Source organism: Crinia signifera, chromosome 4 (assembly GCF_055691185.1).
Source record: "Crinia signifera chromosome 4, ASM5569118v1, whole genome shotgun sequence".
Taxonomy (NCBI): Eukaryota; Metazoa; Chordata; class Amphibia; order Anura; family Myobatrachidae; genus Crinia; species Crinia signifera.
In genome coordinates, this window is record NC_139220.1 from 122,382,131 (window position 1) to 122,409,447 (window position 27,317).

The following is a 27,317-nucleotide window of genomic DNA, read 5'->3' on the forward strand; positions in this document are numbered from 1 at the left end:
TTTGTTGATTTTAACTGTACCTGATTTTTCTATTGACTGGTATTTTATCTCTCTCTGCTTTTATCTTTCTAAAGCAAAAATACTTATGACTCAATCCTATCTATTATGGGAATGAAAGTTTACCATTAAACACTCTTAACACTGTCCTATTATTCTCATTACCATATGTTGAAAGGTATACTAAAAAAATAAAATTTATTTAGTAGAAATAGCATTTTTACCCAGAATTCTTTGCAACATACAATTATACAATGGCTTTCTCAGGTTGAGATGGTCTGCAGTAAAATACCTGCAATTTATGGCTATACATTATTCCCTTATAATCCGCTTCTGCTGCAATTCTAAAAGATGTGCATTTATTTAAAATTTGCACTGCTTATAAAACAATTCAAATTAAAAAAAAAAACAATTCAACCTGAAACAGCCCTTGCCAATCATATCTGGCTATTATTTAAAAGATAAACATCAAAAGGGGATAACATTGCATGTGAGAAAACAAATTATTATAACAAATATATACTTATAGAATCGCATCTTGGTATTTAAATATAAATAAATGTTTTTCCTTTTGTCCCAAAGTTCAAATTAGAGCTTTGTAATACTACAGATCCAACACAGGCCCCTAACCGGCAGTAATATGGAAACACACAAAATGCACCAGAAAAAAATAAAAAAAAACTTTTTCATCTTTTCTGGTAGATGATCCCACACCTGCCGATATTCGCAAACCTGCGCATATCCGCACATCGTCAAATGCTTAATCCCGAGGACTGAGGCCCCATCTATGGAAGTACATTTATTTATATATGCAAAGTCTATCTAATTTATTCATGTCGCACGCAATCAATAAGCGAATGTCCAGAATTATAATCAATGAATATTATTTATAAGTGTAACCAGATGAAACTGTATCATGGATTTCAAAATATAACAATACAGGTATTATAATTAATAGCGATTATTATGCCAGCATCCTTAAATACAATTAACCTCAGTGTTAAATACTGTGTATGCGAATACAGCGCGGGAGGGGGCGTGGCTATGAAGCAGCCATTTTGTGATACCAAGTCTTTGTGTCCGCCATTTTGTGTACTGCCGCATGGCACACAAAGGAACCTTATTGTCTGCCATTTTAGATTCCCCTACATAGCACACAAAGGAAACCTTAGCAAAAGACTAATAACTTCCGCCTGGCAATCACACATAAACTGACTGTACGTTCATAATTTCTATTCACAACATTTATTCCAAATTAACCTCTAACCTGCATCATGCGATACTCACAAATCCTGACTATAACTTGCACATCCATCAAACACATTAAATCGCACTATACACTTCTAAGGACTAATCATATCATAATCACATCACAAGCTATTACACACACACCATCCGAGCATCATGCTTTCAACATTTGTTACATATAAGTTGGTTCTATCCGATAGTTTATCTAGATATTCTCACTGGATATCACACAAAGTATTAACACTCTCCAATAGAAACAACTCAGGGCTAATCCATTCTGGGACGCAGACACACACACTTCAATACAAAGAATCCAGACAATATATTACAGAACTCCATTACAACCACACTAAGACACACATGGGCCTATCCAAACACCAATGTTAGCCGTTTACCGGCACAAAGGACACACTGCAGGCCGGAGCCTGCAGCACATGTCTACAATTGACCAAAAACACCACACTTCCAAATAGAATAAACCTCCACACGGTACAGGGCCAACACACCATTGATCCTGCTGATCCACCTATACTCCACTCACTATTCATAACTACAGGCTAGCTAAACATCATTCACACAGGTCACCCTTAACTACAGACAGAATCTTTCTTTGTGTAACCATATGTTAACATACTCTGGGCCTATGCACATGTTAATATCTGAAGACAAACTAAGAATGGAAGTTAACTACTCTTAAACTCTCTAACATAATCCATATTCCATAACCGGGGTCCTAGTACACAATATATATCGGTCCTACAAGTTTATACATTACTCAAAGCCATGTGTTCATCTTGTCCAGGAGTGCTGCATTCCATCTTGTCTGATCAACGTCCCAATAGTAACTAAACTGGATATGTTTCTTTCACTATTCAAGAAACTTTCTAGGGGGAGGGGTTGATCCTATTGTCTTTCCAGAGGCCATTCATTCACCTGGTATCACTTAGCCTATAGACACGCCCCTTTGTTTGCTGTATCCTAATCTAGTGGGAGCTTATAATTTGTAATAACATGTGAGTGCAATATCATATGAAATTCTAATAACTACCATCTGACAGCTAGTGTAATTTCGCTCATTTAGAGACCAAGCATGACATCTATGCTGGAATATGTAACTTAATATGCAATATTTCCTGGCTTATGGGATAAAAATGATTATGTATTCCTGACTATATTAATGTTATGGGCATGGTTATAATTATAATTATGGAAATTATATGCTGGGAGAAATTAGGCATTGACAATATATATATATATATATATATATATATATATATATATATATAATAAAAAAACACAACATACAATACACAACAAAAATTTACATAATTTACAAAGGAAGCATAATACGAACCAGGGTACCCATATCACACAACACAATAGTTTATAACATGATAGAATAGTAATTTGTTGATGTAGGTTATTTATATTGAAGCCTGTTAATAACAAAAGCAATTAGTCATACCTACAGGTTCTAATCAGGGTACAAACAGCTCTGCAAAAAACATTGCTATCCTATCATGTCATTTAACCCCTTCGGTGTTAGCATGTCAAGTCTTATTATCCATCTGGATTCTAATTGTAATAATTTTTTAGATCTGTCACCTCCCCCTGGCGGGGGGGGGGGGGACATGATCAAATATTTCATACCTTAACACTGAAAGGTTATGTTTTGCCACTGTAAAGTGCCGGGCTACTTGCTGGTGCCCGACACTAAAGCAGCTTTGATTGCTGAACGGTGCTGCCCCATTCTCTCTTTGAATGTGAAGTCGGTCTTACCGACATACACAAGAGAGCATAGGCATGTAATTGTGTATACCACATACCTTGTACTGCATGTAAGAAAAAATCCGATGTTAAACTTCTGTCCTGATCACGGGTGAGAGAAAGTATTGTCGGTAGGTAACGGCAAGTGACAGAATTCGGGCATCTAAAATATCCAGCATTAGGCTTACCCAAAATTGTGTCAGACCTTTTCCTGCCTTTTTATGTCTGTCTTTACAAGAATGTCTTTTAAGTTTCTCCCCCTCTGAATCAGAAGCCGAAGCCATATTGTTTTCTGATGATATTGGTACACAGACGGCAGTATCTACACCACAGGATCTGTTCAACGAATTACTGCAACTTAAGAAAAAGGAGATCGATTACCTGCACCATGGTCTGACCCTTTCACAATATTATAAGGACAATACACTGCCCAGAGGTTTTCGCATAAAGAACGTCCCCACTATAGGACGGTTTAACATCGAGTTTTGCAAAAAATGGACATGTATTTTAAATAAATGTTCATATGATTTGTTATTGCTTGTTATCGAGGAATCAAAAAGAGAGATGGACATTGCAAAAAGTAAAATTAAGAATTTCAACAGTGTACACCTGACAGAATTAACCTCTGATAAACAGAATAACTGGTTGAACAAGTTAATTAAGCAAATTGATCGATACAAAGAGGAGTTGATGAAATTCAAAAATGAAAAGCGAAAGAAAGTGGATTTAGACTATGAACAACAACGCATGTACAGCTGGTTAACTGGAGCTCATTTACAGTGATAGACGCCCCTTATTTAGAAGAATGGGAATGAGACTGTGTAACAATACTAACGATGATACTACTGGAAGTGACAACGATTCTATACGTAACAAAAAATTATTTCCAAAAAAGTTTGTCCCGTTGGGAATAAAAATGAGATCCCAATTATCCACACCCATCCATAGAGCTGTTTGTACCCTGATTAGAACCCGTAGGCATGACTAATTGCTTTTGTTATTAACAGGCTACAATATAAATAACCTACGTCAACAAATGACTATTCTATCATGTTATAAACTATTGTGTTGTGTGAACAAAGATTGAATTATATCAGTGTTAATAAACTATGCAATAAGGTGTTATTTATATGGGTACAAAGGAAAGAACAAGCACAAGGCAAGTTGAGCAGCACTAATAATAAAAAGCAATACCAAGTTATTGGAAAGTTTGTATCAAACCTTTACTTGCATAAATAAATACCTGGGTAATTACAGTAATAAAATACATAAAACAATTGGGGAAAAAGTATAATAAGAGTAAAAAAAGTTCCCGCCACTGTAGATGGATGGTTAGTGTGGAAGAAACTGTATATGGTTACCACTTTGGATTATCAAGGTACAGTAAGTGCACATTACCAGGTTCTGTATCCGATTCTTTCCTACAGTTGTAGATAGATAGTGTCCTCACGATTGAGGCGGCGCTGTAAGCTGCCGCTGGAGGTTGAGTAGGCTTCTGCTCACTAGATGGTGGTTCCTCTTATTGGGGTGATCAGCTGTAGATTACGTCACCAGAGGGGTCCTTGGAGCGGTGTCCGCCAATTATAATACCAATATAATGGTGTTGTAAAAGAGGCTTCTGCACACAGAGGGAGACCCACTTGCACAGGTGACAGATGGAGTGTTGGTCACCAGGGGGTCCTGTGCGTGGTGTCTGCCAATATAGGAGATAGAAACCTTGGTAGATGGTAACAGAAGTAAATGTCCACATCAATTGGTGATCCACACTTAAATCCTTGGGCTGGAAACTGGCACCTGACACGTTTCTCTGCAACCTGCAGCTTTATCAAAGGTGACCTTTGTGGTAAAAATGGGTGGTAAAAATGGGTGGCTTATATTATGAGGTAGTAGCAGCAGACAGGAAAAACACCAAAATGGTTTTGTCCAATGACTCATTCAAGTGATATCCTTAGACTGTGACCAGACAGGTATAAATACTTAATATATATATCCTTAGTGAAGATTATCAGGAAACTGTGGGAAATGGGGATCCAAAAACATGATAATAGAGTCAGAAACATTAAAGTAGGTGAAACTTCTACCACCTTTCTGGCATCCTGACGGGTGTATTGTGCATGCACGCCTTTCCGTCGTACACCAGCCAGGGATGATGGCCATCTCTCTGTCTAGGTGTACTGCACATGCGTGCCCTTCCAGTGTTCAACAGCCTTGGATGCGGGTGTGTCTATCTCTGGCAGGAGATGGAGAAATGCACTCTGGTGGCAGGGCCGGAGCTAGGCAGCTGCCTATGGGTGCCAGCCACTGGAGGGTGCTGCAGTTTCCTCAACAGCATTCTGCACTGACTGGTCACTGCCAGGGCTTGTACCTTTTTTAATTTCTGCAGTCTGAAGCTTGTAAGGCTGCACCTGCCCCTACACCCTGCCCCCTGGCTACAAACACATGCAGCAGGGACTTTGCTGCACTTGCTCTTGAATGATGACTGAAGCCGCTGGGGCTGCCACTGTCTTGAAGAAGCTAAGGGCAGCTGTGCTTCCTGCTGACAGTGAAACTCTTTCGATCTCCCAGCCTTCTATCACTGGCTGGGAGATCAGTTAGCCCCGCCCCCATCACAGCACTCAGCTTCTCCAGGCCCCCGCGGCAACAGGCAGTGTTGTTGGATTTCAGGCCAGCAGGCTCAGCATCAGCACAGTCCCTGGCCTGCAGGATTGTGACACAGGCAGTGCAGCAGACTTCAGTCAGAAGCCAAGGAGCCATCTGCCAGCAAGCAGGGCTTTCGCTGAGTCTTTCTGGCTGGCATTGTTGGTGAGTGCAGCATTGATGAGGGGTGACAGGGAGCACAGTGATGGATTGGGAATGGGATCAGGTGTAGTGTGTGAGATGGGGGGTGGTATGCACAGTGTGGGGGTTAAGATGTACAGTGTGGGGGATGGGAGTTAGGATGTACAGTGTGGGGGTGTTATGCACAGTGTGGGGGTTGGGGGTTGGTATGCACAGTGTGGGGGATGGGAGTTGGTATGCACAGTGTGGGGGATGGGGGTTGGTATGCACAGAGTGGGGGATGGGGGTTGGAATACACAGTGTGGGGAAAGAGGGTTGGTATGCTCAGTGTGGGGGATGGGGGTTGGTATGTACAGTGTGGGGGATGTGGGTGGTATGCACAGTGTGGGGGATGGGGGAGCAATAGGCTAAACTTTTGCCTAGTGTGCCATTAAATGTTGCACTAGCCCTGTCTGTCGGGCACCATTTTTAGAGAGAATGCAGTCCTTGCTGTTTTGGAACAAAGAAGTTAGTGGATCACCCTCTGGTGCAGCAGCTAGTATTGTCTGATGGAGAGACTACACTCTCCCAAATACAAACACCACATTAAGATTACAGGTGGAGACAATTTGAAGCGCTTTAAATAAAAGACTATTACTTCCCTTGAAATGTGTGGAATTCAGGATTCACTTCAGAAAATGTAGTAGTTAGTCTTCACAGATGAGTTTTCCATATGTGTGTGTGACCATATGAAAAACCATGAAATAAGGAACAACATATAGTGTAATATGTCCACATACACTGTAGAATTCTTTCCACCCCAGTGAAAATATGTAGGGGATGTGAGCGAACTTCTTCCAATAAAAGTAAAAAGGAAAACTTGCGTACCGTACTCACATTAATAATGATGTGGTAAAACCTATGAAACATAAAATTTATAAAAAGTTTGAGAAAATATCTCCATATCTATAAACCATAGGTTAGGCAGATGTGCACAAAGTCTACAACCTGTGGCAAGGTCCGGAATTTCACCCCAGGTTGCTATTAACAATGAGCTAAAGTCCTTGGATGGAGTTTAGGAGAATGCCACTCTGCTGTTTTTCAAGGTGTGCAGAGTGATGAACATGTATGGGTTTATATATCATATAGACAGGAAGTCTCTTTACTTCCTGTTTCCTGTGGCCGAATTTCTCACAAATAGCCACTTATGTATTAAAAACACATAATTACATCTTTACATTTTAGAAAGAAATGTTTAAAAATGGATCGCACCATAGATCGATATAGGTCTAAATGGATAGAAGTAAAACTATGTTCCAAATTATCCTTAAGCACCAGGGTGGAGGTACATCTTCTGCATGTCACCCTGCCGTAAACTATGTATCCGGCGTGATGTACATGGATCCAGCTGCCATGTGATTGCGGGACCCGGAAGTACGTTTGCGTTCTATTATACACGCACTTGTTTTATGGGCTAATAAAAATTCTGATGGCGGGCTGCGAACCCAATAGTGCTAGATACATGCTTTGCCCAATACACAGTGGTTTTTAAAGTCTGAAGCCTATATATTTATAGGCAAGCAGCCTGCTTGCCTATAATTATATAAAAAAAACACTATCACTGTTGGTAAAGAGTGTAATCAAACACATTAATTAATAAGCCACGCATGTAAATTCTGTATACAGTTGTGTCAGATGTGGGCATATCAGACAAGAGAGGACAGATTGAGACATTAAAATAATAACAGCATCTTCAGTTCTGATGGCCCTTTGAAATAAATACGACAAGCAGGATACTGATATTGTAACAACGATTTGGACACTAACTGTATCCACACAGCACATTAGCAGATAGTAACATTTAAGCGATACTATAATATATCAGAAGCCTAGAGGGACAAATTAACCCTGCAAAACCGGGACAGGGTGGAACAGCGGTCATTCATATTTTAATTCTATATCTTTTCTTATTCCTTATTCTTTCTAATATTTTAATATTTCACCAATTTTATTGAGTATCATTAAAAGTTACATTTTATGAATTATATTTTGACTTTCAGTGCACCTACAGTATACAATACTTATCTTTTCTTGTTACAAATAAAGATATTAAAGGACACATCCGTATGATCTCTACATATGCAAGAGTAGAACCAAAACACGCTCACTTGATGCAATGACTCACAGGTGTGTGCATACAGGTGCAGCCTAATGAACGCTGTACGCTGATAGGTGAAGGCACCTTTTTAAACCTGGACTCTAACAACACACCCCTATCTTCTGAGGAAACCCTCACTATACCATGAGGGAGAAACACTTCAAGAACGGGGAAAATTATTGCTCAACTTAAATTGTCCATTGGTCTAAGACTCTGATCCGGACCGACACCCGCCGATGAATTGTGGACTTTTGGCCGATATATCCAAACATCAAACTTAGCCCTCTACCTCCAAAGAAATCAAGAAGCGTCCAGACTGCGGTGAACGGAGACCTGCGGCGATCCTGCACCACCCGCCCCATCGGCAAGCACCATCCATCTCACGCAAAGGACAGGAGAGGTAACATCGCGGCAGAGTTTGCTCCCGGATCTCGGCTCACATTACACCTGAGCCGCACCGGTTGTAGCGACTTATTCCATCTACTACAGCGAAGGTTACTCCCAGCGTTGGCTCCAAATACAACAGAGTCACGCCGGTAGAAGCGACCTACTGACTTTCCTGCCCTATTCCATCATCCCCCTGTCCTACGGTAATAAACCCTTAAAGATAAGGACTGACACAAAGTGCCTGGAAGCATTTGGTCTAGCGACATTTGCCTTTTATCTGCCTCAAGATATGTGCTTTATCTTCTAAGGATGAACATAATCCAGCAGTTTATGGTGCCAATTAATAACTGACCTATTTTAAAGTGGAACTTTCAGGAATTTGGGGCTCCATGTTTGTGTCCCACTTCAAACATTTAATCCCTGCTGCTTGTAGCAAAGCAAGTTGAAGCCTATGGGGAAAACGATCTCATGCTTCCAACTATGGACGCAGGGCAATATAAAATTACTATGAAGCTTTGCTACACTGCCCTTCATTTCAATAGTCCATAAAATATGTCCAATTAGGCAGGGCTACCACTTATGCACAACTGTGTATAAACTATTAGGACTATGAATTGTTCTGTCTAATGGCTACAGTGCCATCTAAATGTATGGGCAAATTGGGCAGCTACCCAAGGCCATTTGATTGTAGTGGACTTTGAGCAGGGATGGGCTAGTGCAGGGCTGGGCAACACCGGCCCTCCAGATGTTAATGAACTACACTTCCCAGGATGCTTTGCATTAGTTTTGCTATGTGGCCATGCTGAAACTGATGCAAGGCATGCTGGGATGTGTAGTTCATCAACATCTGGAGGGCTGGTGTTGCCCAGCCCTGAGCTAGTGTCTCTGGAGCATAGATAGTAGATAGTAGATAATACTGCAGCCACATGCTACATAGAGTATGTAACAACTCGCACTGTGCTGGCATTCACTCTATAGAAGTAGGTGGAGAGATGGCACTGGACCATTTCTTTTTTGTAAATTGTCTGATTCTTTTAATTTGTTTGAGGGGGTGGATTGTCAGATATATGGTCTGCTTTTATTATTTAGAGTGAAGGTATTTGGGTGTTCGATGTGTGATTTGATAGTATTAAAGGGGGAGGGGAACTGGGTGATCAATTTTAGGGTATTCAGTGCATTGCTTTGCCAAGGGCCTACAGTACTGTTAATACAGCCCTGACTGGTTATCCTTAATTATGGGTTCATGCTTTCTATTTTCTGAATAAACCTTGATCGTTCAAAGTCATAGCCAATAAGCTCAGAAAAAAATGGTAGAAGAAAATGCACACCTCATACTGTAGCTTTTAATAACAGCAGTAACAAAAAGCACTTTACTTCAATGGTTAAATAACTTGTATGATGGTCAGAAAGCTCCACATTAAATTCAAAATATGCTTTGCTTCAGGCTTTCAAAGAAATAAAACCATTTTCAGTATTAATATAGAAAAATGAAGCCCTTGTGAATTACTGGAATGGAACACTTAGACACTATTGGCCTTACAAACAAATTATTTCATATTTTATTTACTGTCCTAGCAATGAATCTCTGCAAAGCAGAACAATTTCTTACAGAATTACTGAGGCAGTCTGCTGAGATTCATGTAACTAATTGGCTATAAAGGGTGTGATTCATTAGGATGTTCATCATCATGCACTTACTGTGCAATTTAAGCCATGAATATAATAGTATAACAAATCAGATGCAATGATTGTTTACAGGACTGAGCTTCTTAAGCAGCATATATCTATATAAACTGTGTTACACAAATATAGTTAACATTAATGTCTGCTACTTTTCATGCCCTGAGCACAGTACAACATTGTATGTTGTACTTTAAGCTATGAATGTCTATTAAAATGTCACCTTCAACAGAGCAATGTTGTGTGTGTAATGTTTTTTTTTTACCATTAGAATGCTATAAACATTTATGATGTGTATAATGCCCCTTTCCCACTGCAGGTCTTAAACGGTATATTGCCACATTTTTCCCCTTTCTAAACATTTAAGGCTGCAGTGGGAAAGCACCAGGCTGCAGTGGGAAAGATAACCGGTATTTCAACACGTTTAAAAAGCAGAGTCCTACACGTTTCAAAGCCGTTTTTTAGGCAGTGGGAATGCCTCTTAAACGGTATTTAAGATCCTACAGTAGTCTTCCCCCTCACCTGTTACCTGTCCTGCCCCGCCTACCCCCCCGTACCTGCCAGCTGGTACCCTTGCTTCCCCCTCTGCCCTGGTACCCCCTCCCCCCCTGCCCTGGAACCTGGTACCCCCTCCCCCCTGCCCTGGTAGCTTGCTCCCCCCCCTCCCCTGGTACCTTGCAGCTGGTACCTTGCATCCGGGCAGAGGGGTAGCATGGTAGGTAGCGGGCATAGTCGGCAGGTCCCAGACTGATTTCTGAAAGCATCATGCAGGAGGAGGCTGGTGCACAGACAGCGGGGGCACTGGGGTTCTGGGCAGCGCGTCAGTGCTCAGGAGGAGGACGCGGAGGAAGGTCCATTAGGAGATTGTAATTTCATCGGCAGGGGTCCCTGCCGCGAATGGGAACTAGCGGAGCCGTTCATTAAATATGTGCATATTTAATTAGTGACTCATTAGATATGCGCATATCTAATGAGTCGTAAGTTAAATATGTGCATATTTAATGAATACTGTATTACTTCTTTTTTTTAATTCCCTTTATTTACTGTTTAAGATTTAAAATAGTCTTTTACCCTTTGAGTGCCAACGTTGCTGTGAGAGATACTCAAAATATCCGCTAAAAATGCCAGCTCACAGCGACTGTTCTTTTAGTATAAATTAATACAAATAGAGCCAAGTCAATTCATTTTAGTTTAGTTAAATATTGCACCCAAAGAAAGAGCAGTCGCTGTGAGCTGCACTGGCATTTTTAACAGGAGTAGCCAGACCTTTGTGGGCCTAATATCAACCCCTTTAAAAGGCCCCTGTCCATATGGCTTCAAGACAGACACCTATATCACATCACATAATATTGAAAACTTAAAACACACAATTTCAGGCACTAAATTATTGTTACAGGTTGAGTATCCCGTATCCGTATATCTATTATCCGAATTATTCCAAAAACCGTGGTTTTTGGAATCATTAAATTTTTTTTTTTTTTTTTTTACCCTCCCTAACCCTCTTTTTATACTTACCAAGTCCTAGGGCGTCCACAGCAGGCCTCCGGCATCTTCTCCAGGGTCTCCAGCGGTCCCAGGAATGCATTGCTGGGACCGCTGGCGACCCGGAGAAGATGCCGGAGGCCTGCTGTGGACGCCCGGGGACTGCGTGGACGCCGAGGGACCACCGGACACCATCAGGGGACAGGTAAGTATGGCTAAAACAATTTATTCTAAAAACCGGAATATTCCTCTATCCGGAATGCTCGTGGTCCCGAGCATTTCGGATAGGGGATACTCAACCTGTATTAGCAAATTTTTCACAGTTACAGTATAACCTTACTTAGATTACATTTTATAACTGTGTAGACTCTTGGAAAAAAAAAATATTTCTTTTATTACCCTATAATAATGCTCTGGTTCATTTTATACCATAGTTGCCATATTTATAGTTATTCTTCATTGTAGTGCCCTAGTTAATATTAGGTCACGTTTCAGGGCTGCCAGTACATATTTTGCAACACAGTCGTAGACGTATGAAGCATGAAGTATGAAGCAGTGATCAGGGAGGAGAAGTGATGAAGTGCCTGGTACTTTATCACTGGCCAATCAGCTCCTGACTGTTTTCTTTTAAACCCAGCCTATAACTTAACAGTCAGGAGCTGATTGGCCAGTGATAAAGTACCAGGCACTTCATCACTTATCCTCCCTGATCACTGCTTCATACATCTACAGCACAGTACCACATGATTACATTCAGTGCCCCAGTTCATAATATGCCACATTAGAGTCCCCCTACCCCCCCCCCCCCGGTTTATATTATGCCACACTATAGTGCTTCAAAATATACCACATTATCATGTTCCAGTACATATTATGCAACATTATGATGCCCTCCAGCTCATTTTATACCACATTACAATGTTGAGGGGCACAATTATATATAGTATATAGTGGACCCCAATGCAAATGCATGTTGATGGGCATAATTATATATATAGTGGACCTCAAGGCAAATGCTTGTAATGGTCCCTATGTACCACCCAAAGAAGAAAAATGTGTATAACACTTGTGTAGCCTTGACAAATAGAATGGGCCACTCTCAGCTCTGGGCACCATTGGGGCTGCATTCTCTGCACGTACAGTATAGTAGCTACACCATTGTTCACTGGCAATCATATCAACGGAAAAAATATCAACATATAATAGAGGAGTTTCTGGCAGATTGAGAGATTTGTCATGCCAGATATTAATCAATAGACACACAAAACATATATATTTAATTGGCAACTAATTTATACTTAAAGATCCCGAACAATTAATAAAATAAATATTTGAATAGCGTACAACTATTCAAATAATGTATTTTTAATGGGAAAATAATATTATTTTAATTACAAGGACAATATAAATTAGGGTAACTCTTTATAAATTAAATAACAGGCCCTGTACTTATAATAGCTACATATTTGTTCACTGTCAATCATAACATAAAAAAAAATCAATAAATAAAAGAAGTGCTTCTGGCAGGGGAAATTACTCATGTTGCATACAGATTGAGAGATTTGTCATTCCAGACATTTATAAAGAGGCACATTAAACATATGTATTTAATTGACATAAACTTGCCATCGGGTATCCTCAGGTCCACACTTTACAAATCACAACACTAAACTTTAACTTAACCTTAAATCAACTAACTTATCTAATAAAAAAGACACGGACACAATGTGCTGGCGTTTCAAAATGAATGTCAAATTTATTTTGGCAACTAACTACAACTATAAATGGTGGCGGCACTAAAGAAATGGTCACTATAGGAAAGTGGGGCTTAAAGATGAATAGACATACACACCATCGCTGGTGATCACTCTCCCTGGTCAACCACTCAGGCAGGTGGTGTGGCCATCCCCCGGACAGAAGCATGGCCCATGACAATCGATGTCAAGGGAGAGTGCACCCCACTATCTACACACACACACACACAGATCTTACAAGGATGACCGTTCTTTACCGCTACAGCTAGGCCCTAAGCCGCAGCACCGCCACCACCTAATAAAACGCTCAGCATGTGTACCCAACCAGTCAAACACATCGCCCAAAAACAGAGCCACGCCCTCTGGGCTCAAATGAACACCATCGCTTCTGTACAGCTCAGGTCGCTGAAAGCCGATGGCGTCATGGCAAATAACACCCCCGCCATTGGTCAGCAGGTACCTCTCAACTGCAGCGTTCACTTTCTTCCACAAACACTCCAGGCAGGGGCAAGATCTAGCATTCCTCCACACTATCCTGGAGATTATGGAGAACCACACCAACCTACAGGTCAGCAAACAGTGGGCAATAATGTGTAGGTCCCAAATAATCACGGACCGTAGCTCCAAGGCGGATCCCCTCCCTAAATCATTACCACCCAGGTGGAATATAATGACTCCCGGGACCCCAAACCTCCGCAGGGCTCGAATCAGCCCAGCCTGCAGTCCACTCCACTTCATCCCCCTTTCACCCAGCCACCTAACCTCCCCGGCCTGTGGGAACACACATACATCAGAGGCGATGGACGCCCAATACACAAACGAATGGCCCATCTTCCACACTGACTTTACGTCCTGTCGACCTGAAATATGCATACGAGAGGTTAGTGAGCTGTCGACATCCTTTCATACCGCACTCAAACCAAACATGTTAGAAAGAGAGATGATGGAAAAAAACGTGGCTGACCAGCTCTTGATGCACAAAACACACCGCCTGGAGTAAACTAACATGTACGCCATGGCAGATTGTAATGGAAACCAAATTGTGCCCCCAGGCGAATGCGAAAACACACCTCAAGGCCCCCATGGGAAGTTGGCAAGTGCTTATGCGTCCAGTCGGCCATGGTGAAAAGTGACAGATAAGGTTGGCTGAATGTACCTACGGAATGCTGCCGAGCGCCATCGACCCAGAGACTGAATCTCTGCATCGGAGCAGCCCTCCGCAGCCGCCAAGGTAGCGGCCCCAATCCAAAAGGAATGCGACCCAAATTCCTTTGGATTGAGACCCCTAGCCTCCAGCGCCCGTCCCAATACGTGGCAAAACTGATACTTGGTGAGCGGTGACCCATCATCATGCATCAGCCATGCACCAGGTAGGTCTGGGCGCACCTGTGCGAAGGCCGTAACCAGCACCACGGGGCACGCCCCTTCCACCATGCATGGGAGCAATGACAGCCACCGCCCCCTACCAGCCTGGTCCGTCTTGGAACGTCGCAGGTGACATAGCACCGGATCCGTTTGGACCACCTGGTCGTCCACAGCCAGCGGCGAGGGCGTCCGTTTTGACGGCGCCACCAGCTCCCCTATCCTGAAGGCCCCGTGATATGCCATCGCGCACGCCGTACGGAACAAAAGGACCTTGTAGTAAGGCCAGCAAATGTCCCCCAGGGCGCCCAGCAGTGCTGGAAGCAACGACATATCAATTGGACGCCTGCAGTCCGGGAGAGCTGGCGAGGCCCACCGCCATCCATACAATGCCCTAGACACCAAGAATGACCGGGACGGGTTCACCCTACCCTGCAAGGAGGAGAAAAAAGATACCCCTGCAAGAGTCCTTCGTACGGAGACGACAGAGCGACCTACAGAGTACAAACTCCAAAGGCCACCATGGCTGCATCAGGTGTCTTACCTGCTTGGGGGGCAGACAGCTGAAACTGCTCCCATTCATGCCATCCTGCCTGATAGCACTAGAGCGTCCTCGGCGCGATGGACCGCATGGCTTGCCCCGCCATTCCGGCCTGATCATCTGCCAAATATAAGAAGGTCAGTGTTCACCAACAAGGGAAGCCTCAGGTGCCAGGGCCCAGAACTTGGCCCAGTCGGCCCTGGACAATGCGTCTGCCAGGGAGTTGTGGCAAAACATGTTTTGCCACAAGCTGCACATTAAGCAGCAGGCACTTCAGGACCAGACGTGCAAGCTGGTGAACCACCGGTAGGGAGGCTGAACCTTGTAGGTCTCTCTTCAGTTCGGCGGATAGCCGACATAATGAAGGGGGTGTCTAATGCCCTCCATGGACCTCTCTAGCTTCCTGCAAAACACTTGGCCCATGGGTATGACCCATACCCATGGTATGCAGGAGGCAAAATGCAACAGTCCGAGTAGTGACTGGAGCTGGTGCAACTGTAGTTTTCCCGTGGCGAGTGCCAGGGAGACCGCCCCCCGTAGCTGTGACAGCTTGTCGGGGGGAAGCCGGCAGCATCCCACCACTGTATCTAATTAGATGCCCAAGAAGGACAGGCACGATACCGGCCCCTCCGTCTTGTCTACCGCTATGGGAACCCCAAAATGCTAAATCAGACCCTGCATGTAAGCCAGCAGGAATCCGCACCGCTGGGAATCCGCGGGGCCCACGCATAGGAAATCATCCAAATAGTGGGCCACCCCTTCCTCCCCGAGCCCGACACCACGCACCAATGCAGAAAGCTGCTAAAGCACTCAAAATAAGCGTACAAAATTGAGCAGCCCATCGGCAAACACCTGTCCACATAGAAGCCAGTGGGAAGGCGAAAGCCCATGAACCGGAACGATTCCGGGTGTAGGGGGAGCAAGCGAAAAGCCGACTCAATGTCGACCTTCGCCAGAAGCCCCCCATGCCCGTGGCCGCGCACTATTGCCAGAGCCTGCTCGAAAGACTGGTACTGCACGCGGCACAATTCCTCTGGGATGGCGTCGTTAACAGAGCCGCCCGGAGGGTGGGACAAGTGCCGGATAAGCCTGAACTTGCCCATGGCCTTCTTGGGAACCACCCCAACTGGTGAGAGCATCAGATGTTCTATAGGGGGTGACGGGAAAGGACCGACCATCCTACCCAAGCTCACTTGGCCACCTTTTCTAAGACAACTCCTGGGCATCTGGAGGGCGGATTTGAAATTACAGGGGGCAGAAACCGAGACCCCCCATGTTTAGGGAGGCGGAAACCCACGTGGAAGCCTGACTCTAAAAATTCAGCCTCCCCCTAGTTTGGTACCTGCTCAACCAGCTAGCCAAGCTATCGACCCGAACAGGAGAAGGGGCCTTAGTGAGGGGTCCCCCCGGCCACTGCAGCCTTAGGGGTGCCGCCCTATTTCCCCTTCCTGCATTCCTTAAAGGAATGGATGCCCCAGCATTTTGAGCATGCGTGTTTACATTTACAACTAGCCCCCAAGGAGCAGCCAGCTCCGTTGAAGGCGCAACAACGCCCAGCGGGGGTCCCCACCCTACCACGAAAGGGGCCCGGGGACTTGTGCGGGGCAGGGGAAATGGCTGGTGTAACGACCGATGCAGTGGAGGTCTTTTGCCCCATCCATATCTCCACATCTTTACACCCAAAATCCATGAAGGCCGAACCCGACTGCGTACGCCAAAAGTTCTCATCATAGGATCGCCAGGAGGAGTCAGCCTCGGAAAGGAACATTCCATGAATCATGTGCATGTATCGCACCATATTCATGTGTTCCTGCTGTCTCGTTTCTAGATAACAGGCCGCAAACATGAACATGCCCGTCTGCCACCGGTGATAGGTGCAGTAGGCCTCTTCCTCAATACCCCCGCGTTGCTTGGCAGCGCGATAATCTTTCTCTGTCTGGGCCGTCATAGTGAAGAAGCTGACGTACTTTCCCTCATTAATCCTGTCCTGTACGCTGCGCCTCAAACCCCTTAGTACAGCCGTATTTTCGCAGTGGACCACCTGCCCCCTAGGGAACAGTGGGGACCCTGAACTACCGCCACCTGGGGGATCTCCGCCCACCCTCCTCTCCCAACGTCCCCGAGTCGGACCCGCCGGAAGAGGAGGAAGTATGCGCAGCCCTACGCCTGCGCCGCTTACGCTTTGCCGCTGACCCACCTGAAGTGCCCTCTGCTGGCAAAAGGCTCATCTGCGCAGTGGCTGGCATGGGGACCTGGTTCATAAGCGTGGACAGTAGGGTCATGAACTGCTGCACCCCCCGCAATAGCTGGCTGAGGGGTAGTAACAGCAGGGGTCACCGGTGCGGGGGGGGCCTGATGCGTGCGCACCCGTGTCCCCCCCACTAACGCTGCGCTGTGGAACTAGCCTGGACCTCCTAAGCCATTGGCGTCTAGCCAGGTGCAAGGAAGATAAGGCCACTGTAGACCTGAGGCGGATGGGGGTGCCTGGGGGCCCAGCCAAGCCTGGACCAACTGTGGCCTGCGGACCCCGAAAACCTGAGCCCCTGCCCTGCCCTCGGCCTCTGGCTTGTCTGGAAGTGCTGGGGAGGGGCCTCCGGAGGGGAGTTCCACCTGAGGCAACCTACTTGCCAGGATAGGGATGCCAGATGGGCAGCCGGGGTCCTGGGGAATCAAGTCCCTTCCCCTGCCTCTAACTACAGTGCTATATAACAGCGGGGTGCCCAGCACCGCTGTACCAAGATGCTGCCCCAAATCCGCTATTGACCTGGCCCTGCTAGTGCTGGGGCCAGTAGGCCGCGTTTCCGGCCTATCGGAAGTGTGTGCCCCCGCTGTGAGCGCGTCTCGGGGTAGCAGGGGCCCAGCCCGCTCCCACGAGTCATTGCGCTGCGTGCTCTACCCCTGCCCGACCCCTCTGCCGGGCAGCACGCCTAGCGCTACCGCCGCAGCCTACTGAAGCCAGGCACGAGGTCCGGCGCCTCTCGCAACTCGGGAGCCGCCAGCCCGCGCCGCCCACTCCTCCGGTCCCCACTGGAACCACCAGGGATAGCGGCACTAGGCCCCGCTGCCCTCCGAGGCATCTCTGGAGCCTCAACTAGGTGGGCAGAAGGACGCGACACCCTGGACGGCCGGGGCATCTTAAAGGTGAAGTGAGATCGTGATCCTCCGGCCTATGCTGTGGCGGCTCTATTGAGCTGCGCCACACAGACACAGCGGGGAGCCGACCAATGCAATAAAGAGAGAGAGGACAGAAAGAAGCACAGCTAAGAGAAGAGAGAGAGAGAGAGAAACAGACAGAGGTATGTCAGAAATGTATATATAGAGCAAATGGATGTACAATACACAATGCACAGCAACTCTTGCCTGTTCAGATGCTTCGCAGGACAGAGGAAGCTTCACATCTAGCATGTGATTTTTCTTACCCTGTCTACATCCCTCCCCCTGCTCTGATAGGCCTTGTGCCCATCCTAATTTCCATATCACGTGACACCTTCCAAATGTAACCTGGAGAACCCATATGCTCTCTCACTGCTTATTCAGCATTTGTGATTCTTTCATTAATGCAGTACTTAAAGGCCCCAAACTGTGTATAAACTAAATATCTGATTATGGCACAGCTATTTAATGAATGCATTTGTAGTGGATAAATAGGTACTTGTGTACTAGCATGGCGCCCATCGCATCGCAGACCATAAGGCATGCGATGGTATGCGATGCGATGCGACGCGATTGGCACCCGATGGTATACAATTTAAAATTGTATACCATTGTATATGGCATACAATGCCATACAATGCGATGCAATGCAATTTTAAATTGTATAAGCACCCAAATGGGGGCTTATAGTGTTAAATGCACCCCCACGCCACCCCCACTATGAACGTGAACCTGAAGCGTGGCTAAGAGGGGCGGCGGTACACGTCCTACAACCTTTTCATACCCCCACTATCCACGTCGGCCTGGAGTTAATTGTGAGCGCAGCGAGCCACCGAGCCCGAAGCGTGGCGAGCGCAGTGAGCCCCGCGAGGGGACGCGGAATACATGTAAAGTAATACGCGTGCTCTCGCCACGCTTCGGGCTCGGTGGCTCGATGCGCTCACCACACTATATAAAATCAACTCCTCGCCGACGTGGATAGTGGGGGTATGAAAAAGTCGGAGGACGCGTACCACCACCCCTCACAGGCTCGCAGCGCTTACATTAATTGGTGTAAATGCAATGAATTAATGATGCCTCTAATTTATTGCCACTTTTTGGCATTATGGGGGACATTTACCAAAATGGATTCGTAGAAAAAAGGTGTATTCGTAGGGAGAAATACACCTTTTTTTTACGAATTTGTATTTTCGGGATTTACAATCCCAAAAATACAACAATTCGTAGTCCTAAAGATGGAACATTCGTATTTGTAGTTACAAATACGAATGCCCTACACCATCGATAGGATACGACAGAAATCACCATTCAAAAGAATGGTGGTTTCTGATTTACTAAGCAGCCGTACTGACAATACGGCTGCTTAGTGGTGTGAAACACCCACGCAAATACGACAGGAAAATAGAACACCATTTTCCTGTTCTATTTGCGTTTTAGCCTGCACGGATCAGTCAGATCCGTGCAGGCTACAGTGTAAAAAAATAGAAAAATAAATAAATAAAAAAAAAAAACGGCGTGGGGTCCCCCCCACAGCCATAACCAGCACCAGGCTGAAGGAGCCGGGGCCGGTAATTAAAAATCAGGGAACCCGACAAATAGGGGTTCCCCGATTTTTAACAACCAGCCCCAGGCTCCAGGTCCGGGGCTGGTTCCCAAAATACGGGGGACAAAATGAGTAGGGGTCCCCCGTATTTTAAGAACCAGCCCCAGGCACAACCAGCCGGCAGGGTAATGTCACAGCCGGGGGACACTTATAATATAAGGTCCCGCGGCCAAAACATTCTCCCTACCGACCAGTCAGCCTGGCCAGGGGCCCTGGGGGAGTGGGGACCCCCCCAATGAAGGGGTCCCCCCCCTCCAGGACTTACCTGACCAGGCTGAAGCCTGGTGCTGTCCCCGATGCCCCTGGGCGGTGGGCATCGGGCTGATTATGTTGTAAAAAAAAGATGAACCTATTGTTTTTTACTGTGGCACTACAAGTGCCAGCAAGCCTCCCCAGCAAGCTGGGACTTGGAGAACCACAAGTCCCAGCCTGCTGGGCATTAAAGGGCCCGCTGGCACTTGCAGTTCTACAGTTAAAAAAATAGTGCACAAAACACACTGACACACTTTTAAAATAAAACTTTATTACACACAAAGCCCACACATACTAATACTTACCTATCTTCTTCCCATAGGTCGCCCTGGTCCTGTGTCGGCGTCTTCCTCCATGTCGACGTCGCTGTTGGCGATGGTGTCCCCGTCCGGATCCGACGAAATCCATTTGGGAAGCTGTGGAAGGAAACCATACTCACCTGTCCCAGTGCGACGTAGTCCAGGTAAGGGTCTTTGCAAAAACATAAACCGAACACCCCGAAACCAAACCGGACTGACGGAGACGCACGGTGTTTACATCGTGCGGCTCCGCCTCCCGAATGCCGCTATTGGCCGCCTTGCGGCCTAGCGGCCAATCAGGAGCCGCTAGGCCGCAAGGCGGCCAATAGCGGCATTCGGGAGGCGGAGCCGCACGATGTAAACAAACACACGTGCGTCTCCGTCAGTCCGGTTTGGTTTCGGGGTGTTCGGTTTATTTTTTTGCAAAGACCCTTACCTGGACTACGTCGCGCTGGGACAGGTGAGTATGGTTTCCTTCCACAGCTTCCCAAATGGATTTCGTCGGATCCGGACAGGGACACCATCGCCGACAGCGACGTCGACATGGAGGAAGACGCCGCCACAGGACCAGGGCGACCTATGGGAAGAAGATAGGTAAGTATTAGTATGTGTGGGCTTTGTGTGTAATAAAGTTTTATTTTAAAAGTGTGTCAGTGTGTTTTGTGCACTATTTTTTTAACTGTAGAACTGCAAGTGCCAGCGGGCCCTTTAATGCCCAGCAGGCTGGGACTTGTGGTTCTCCAAGTCCCAGCTTGCTGGGGAGGCTTGCTGGCACTTGTAGTGCCACAGTAAAAAACAATAGGTTCATCTTTTTTTTACAACATAATCAGCCCGATGCCCACCGCCCAGGGGCATCGGGGACAGCACCAGGCTTCAGCCTGGTCAGGTAAGTCCTGGAGGGGGGGGACCCCTTCATTGGGGGGGTCCCCACTCCCCCAGGGCCCCTGGCCAGGCTGACTGGTCGGTAGGGAGAATGTTTTGGCCGCGGGACCTTATATTATAAGTGTCCCCCGGCTGTGACATTACCCTGCCGGCTGGTTGTGCCTGGGGCTGGTTCTTAAAATACGGGGGACCCCTACTCATTTTGTCCCCCGTATTTTGGGAACCAGCCCCGGACCTGGAGCCTGGGGCTGGTTGTTAAAAATCGGGGAACCCCTATTTGTCGGGTTCCCTGATTTTTAATTACCGGCCCCGGCTCCTTCAGCCTGGTGCTGGTTTCGGCTGTGGGGGGGACCCCACGCCGTTTTTTTTTTTATTTATTTATTTTTTCTATTTTTTTTTACACCTTGCAGCCTGCACGGATCAGTCAGCTAGAAATAATTCGTATTAGCGGCCGTATATACGGCCGCTAATACGAATCATTACACCATCGGAGGGTTACAAAGCAGTCGTATATGACTGCTTTGTAACTGATCCTCCGGAACACGACTTTGCATACGACTTAAACAGTCGTATGCAGTCGTAGGGAAACTACCAATACGAAAAACTAGGTTTTTCATATTGGTAAATTTCCCCCTATATCTGCATGCTAGAATACAAGTCTCCATCATTATTTAATTACTATTGGCTTAAATAACAAATCATTTTGGACCTGTTATTTAATTTATAGATGTTGCCACCTTCATATATTTAATAACTTTTATAATGTTGTATAGTTAAATATTATGTCTTTACTAATAATTTGAATGGAATAATAATATAGTTAAATATTTTTGATCTCTCTTTAAAAAAAAATTCAAACTATACTAACATTTTCTGATGTCTTTCAGCTCAAACTGTCTTTTGGCCTTTAAAATCCACCACAGATTGCTAAACATTAACAGTGATTTATATTTAAAGCCTCGAAACCATTGAGTATTAAAACTGGCATTTTGTTTTAATCAAATTCTTGAATTGTCTCAGCTGTGTACTCCTGAATCTACTACTTCAGAATTCTAAACGGACTCTGCTTTTTACCGGTCTGCAAATACCGGTTATTTGTAACCAGTAAATGCAGACTGGTGCTTTCACACTGCAGCTCTAACCGTTTTAAAAGGCTAAAAAATCGGCAATATACCGGTTAAGAGCTGCAGTGTGAAAGGGGTATCAGTGCCCTTTAGGAAGAAGATGATGTACTCCCCTGGTTTACTGCAGTTTTTATGTTGGCCCTGAAACTTATCTTGTATAAAAGGTTTTTTTCCTTTATCCTCTTTGTTACAGATTTCAAGAGATCTTTTAAACATTCATTCGGAATGGGGCAAATATGCCCCTGTTACAATGTTTGGGAATTTGCGCATGCACAAGCATGTATTTGCACATGTGCATACCCAAACAACAAACAGTTTCAGCAAATTACACACTCAACAGGCTGTTCCTTGCGGTGATGGAGGGCCGGAGCAGATGGGAGCAATGATGCTGGTGTGCCATGGGAACACCCAGTAATTTATGGGTGTCCCCATAAAAACACTGCCCATTCCCATGGGTGCTTGGGTGGGCCGATGCCTGCTAGGGGTGGGCAGCTGATGTCACAGGATGTCAGCCACCCGCGTCGTCTTCATCGTAGTGCTTGCAAATAAAAATCAGTTTTGACCTTTGGCAGTTTTTACCTATGGGCTGCAGGGATGCAGCCCTACCAGGTAAAATCCGCTACTGTTGTGAAGCCAGATACAGTCTGTGAGACTGCACTGGCTTTATTGTGACTGGCAGTCACTTCCTATTGGAAGTCCGACCTGCCATTCACCAAGGCAGTCCCATTGGGAGGTGTTCCCTCACTCCGGGATGCCTTTCTGCATTCTGCTGTGCAAAATCCCTGATTGCACATGCGCAGTACCTATATCGGTACTGCTGATGCACTTGTCCCGCTGCCTGTCATTTGTATTAAACAGGCACTGGGACCATGATTCCCTTCTAAGGGCTGTTGCCAAAGCAGCCTATAGAAGCTGGCCACATGCGCAATACAGATGTTCGTACTGCACCAGTCCCGGCACCTGTTATTATAGAACAGGTGCCAGGAACTCTGCAGGGAGCAGCAGCAGTGGCATCAGGGGGTGCCTGCATTGCCAGAGGAAGCCCCCTCCCCCTGAAAAGTTACCGGCTGCCACTGGTTTTGCCTGACTCACCAGCAAAATCAAAGACCGTTACATTGCTCCCTGTCACACTCTGGGGATTTGTAGGGGCTGGCACATGGGGAGAAACCTTAGAGGAGATGGGAATTGGATAGGGGAAGCTTGGTGGATGAATATAGTTTTTCCTCATGTACTGTGCCAGATGAATGGAAGAGATGTTAAGCAGAGTTTGGAAGGTTTAATGATAATAAGGTATTGTGGTACAGTCAATGAATAAACTGGAATAGCATCAATCAATAATAACTGGTTAAGTGAGACATTAAGCAGTAGTAATACATTAGCAGTCTGTATAACAAAGGACAGTCCGTTGCATAGAACTTGGATGAGAAACTGTACGGAAATTGAAGAAGATTGAAGAACTGGGAGACCACTGTAGGAAGTTGCAGATGATGGCGAGGACCTTGGAGAATACTGTAACGAGTAGCAATGAGTGAAGAACTTGGAGAATATCTGTAATTGACTGTGAGAATTTGTAACTGTGTGGACCGGAAACTGCGAAGACTTGGAACTGTGAAGAAATGGAGCTGTGAAGGCTTGGAGCTGTGAAGGCTGGGAGCTGTGAAGGCTGGGAGCTGTGGAGGCTTGGTTATGGCTGTGGTTAGCTGTAGCACTGGGAAGCACTTGCAAACAGCTGAGGGTAATGGAAGTACTGGAATACACTTGAGGATAACTGTGGTACCTGAAGCCAACTGTGTATAACTGAGACACTTGAAAACAGCTGAGGATAACTGCAGCACTGGAATACACTTGAGGATAACTGTGGTACTTGGAGCCAACTGTGTATACCTGAGGCACTTGGTAACAGCTGAGGATAGCTGCAGCACTGGGAAACAACTGTGTATAACTGAGGCACTTGTATAACTGAGGCACGTGTATAACTGAGGCACTTGGAACCAACTTGAGATTAGCTGCTGCACTTGGGCACAGCTTTGTAGCACAGAAATACACTTGAGAATAACTGAGGCACTTGGATACAACTTAGAATGACTGCAGCACTTGAATACAGCTTGAAAATAACTGAGGCATGAGGCACTTGGATACAACTTACAATAACTGTGGCACTTGTAAACAGCTTGAGAATAACTGAGGCACGAGGCACTTGGATACAACTTAGAATAACTGCGGCACTTGTATACAGCTTGAAAATAACTGCGGTACCTTGAGTAAAGCTAAAAATCACTGTGAGCTTTGGAGCACAACTGTGAAGTTCTAGGAGGTAATACCACAGGAGAGAGGTGGGTCCTCTGCAGCACGCTGATGGGTCACTGCGGCACTGTACCTATAAGGAACACCAGACAGAAGCATCAGCAGGTTAGGCAGGAATACTGTGGAGCGCAAAGCCACTGAACCACTCTCCAGGTAGACTGAAGCACTGGCAGGGAGACATGGGCCAGACCCCTCTTAACAGGTAAGGACACATGGGATTGGCTGGAGAAAACCCCTGGCAGGGGATTGGAGAAACTAAAATTCTAATTACGCTATACAGCCCAAGTGGCGTAACTATAAAATTTGCTCCCCCCAGCCAAAATAATTTCTAGCGCCCCCTACCATTAATTCCCCTTACACATTATGCCACACACGGTAATGCCACTTACACATTACCCCACACACCATAATGTCGATTACACATTAAGCCACACACCGTAATGCCAATGACACTCTACGCCACACACTGTAATGCCCCAGACACTTTACCCCACACACCGTAATGCCCCTGACACTTTACACCACACACTGTAATTCCACTTACACATTACCCCACACACCATAATGCCACTTACACATAAAGCCGCACACTGTTATGTCCCTTACACTTTATGCCACACACCATAATACCCCTGACACTATATGCCACACACCGAATGTGCCACTTACACATTTTTACATACACACACATACTGTATAGCTCCAGAGCCTTAAATTTGTAACAGTAGTAAAAGGACTGTTAAGGAGAATTGCTGATGAAAATTTCTGTATTTTAAATGATAATATAATATCATTTATTTAATTAATTATTTAGAATCTATTTATTATTGATGAAGTAAAAAATGACAAAGCTGTCTACCTGTTTACCGGCAGGCTGAGGCAATCAGTGGTAGGAGGTGTATGGGCCACAGCATGTGCTCCAAATATCCAGGTTGCAGTGCTGGGCTCTGGGGCACATGGCAATGCTGGGAACCCACGAGCACAAGTAGGGGGTGAGCGATGAGGAGCAGAGACACAGGGGACTGGGGAAAGTATTAAACTGTGCGGAGGAAAAGGGAGTGAGGAAGCATTTTGCACTCTGAACGGTGGGCAGACAGCAGATAGGAAGAAACAGCGAGGGGGCAGCCAGCAGCGGCAGCTAGCAGCAGAGAGGGCTAGTCATGCTCTTCAAGTTGCCGATGTCGCTCTACACTCACAGTGTGACATGCAGGTTAAGCAGAGCAGGAGGAGTGCCTCTTCAGACTGGCCTCCCTGCTCTGCTGAACAGCTGCTGTGTCTGACATGATTGGACAGCTGAGCCGTCGCTCAGCTACCCTGACCTTCTATTCGGCACAGGCGGCTGTCAATCAAGGCAGCACGGAACCCAGAGTATAGCGGAGCACAGTGCCACACAGCCTGTCCCTGACAGGTGCCAGACAGATTTCAATGCACCCAGCTTAATTAGCGGCACTTCACACAGACCCGCCGAGGCTGGCTCCCCCACAAGCCTCCGCGGGGTCTGCGGAACCATAGCTCCGCCACTGCATACAGCAGTGCCCTTATTCACAATATGTCACACAGTAATGCCCATTGCACCATATTTTGTCTATACAGTAATGCTTCTTATTTCATATTATGTCCCAAACAGTAACGCCACTTACAAAATTTGTCCCACACAGTGAAGTCAAGGTAACACCAACTTTTAAATGTTGCCAATGGTGGATTTGTTACTACTGATTTTCAGGGGTTTTATGTGCAATATGCCACCCCCTATGGCCCATTTAGAGCCCCTGGTCATTGGACCCAGAATATCACATTTAGAAAGCTTTCTGTTACTAGAGGTCTTCAAGCATCAGCCACAACTGTATCTCTATGACCATGACCATTTTATGAGACATATTCAATAGCATTTTTGTTGCTTCCCATTGTCACTGACGGGGAGCAGTGACAATGGGCAGCAACAAAAATGCTATTGAATATATGGTGCTCCTGCCGCTACAGGCTCCACTGTATATGCTGCTGCCCAATCAGAGTTTAACTGATAGTTCTGATAATGGTGGGGCAATAATGCAGGGCTGCTGGTGCCATCAGCCTGTCCTGCCATGGCAAGGTGACTTTGAGCCAGTCCTAGGCTTGGAATGAATGCCCCAGGAATCCAAATGCCCTAGGCATTTGCCCATTTTGCCTATGACTAGCGCCAGTTCTGCAGGAGATATTTTATATATACAGCATTGTAATATACTTGTTCTAGACATATAAAACATGTTATACTTTTTCTAAAACTGAAATAAATAAATGTTAAATCTTTATTTTTAGATATAAAGCACTAATATATATATATATATATATATATATAAATATATTTCACACTGAATATGAATTTATCTATTTAATGAGGTGTTTGTGCAAAATAACTGCAATGTTCCATGAATAAATTGAAAAACAATATTGAAGGAATAGAAATAAAAATAAATACAAGACATTGAAAATCTGGTCATAGATCTTATTTTAGTTGATTTTACAATTTCCATACCCGTACAGGCTCTATATAAACTGAAAATTCATTTGTACACATAATAATAATTTCA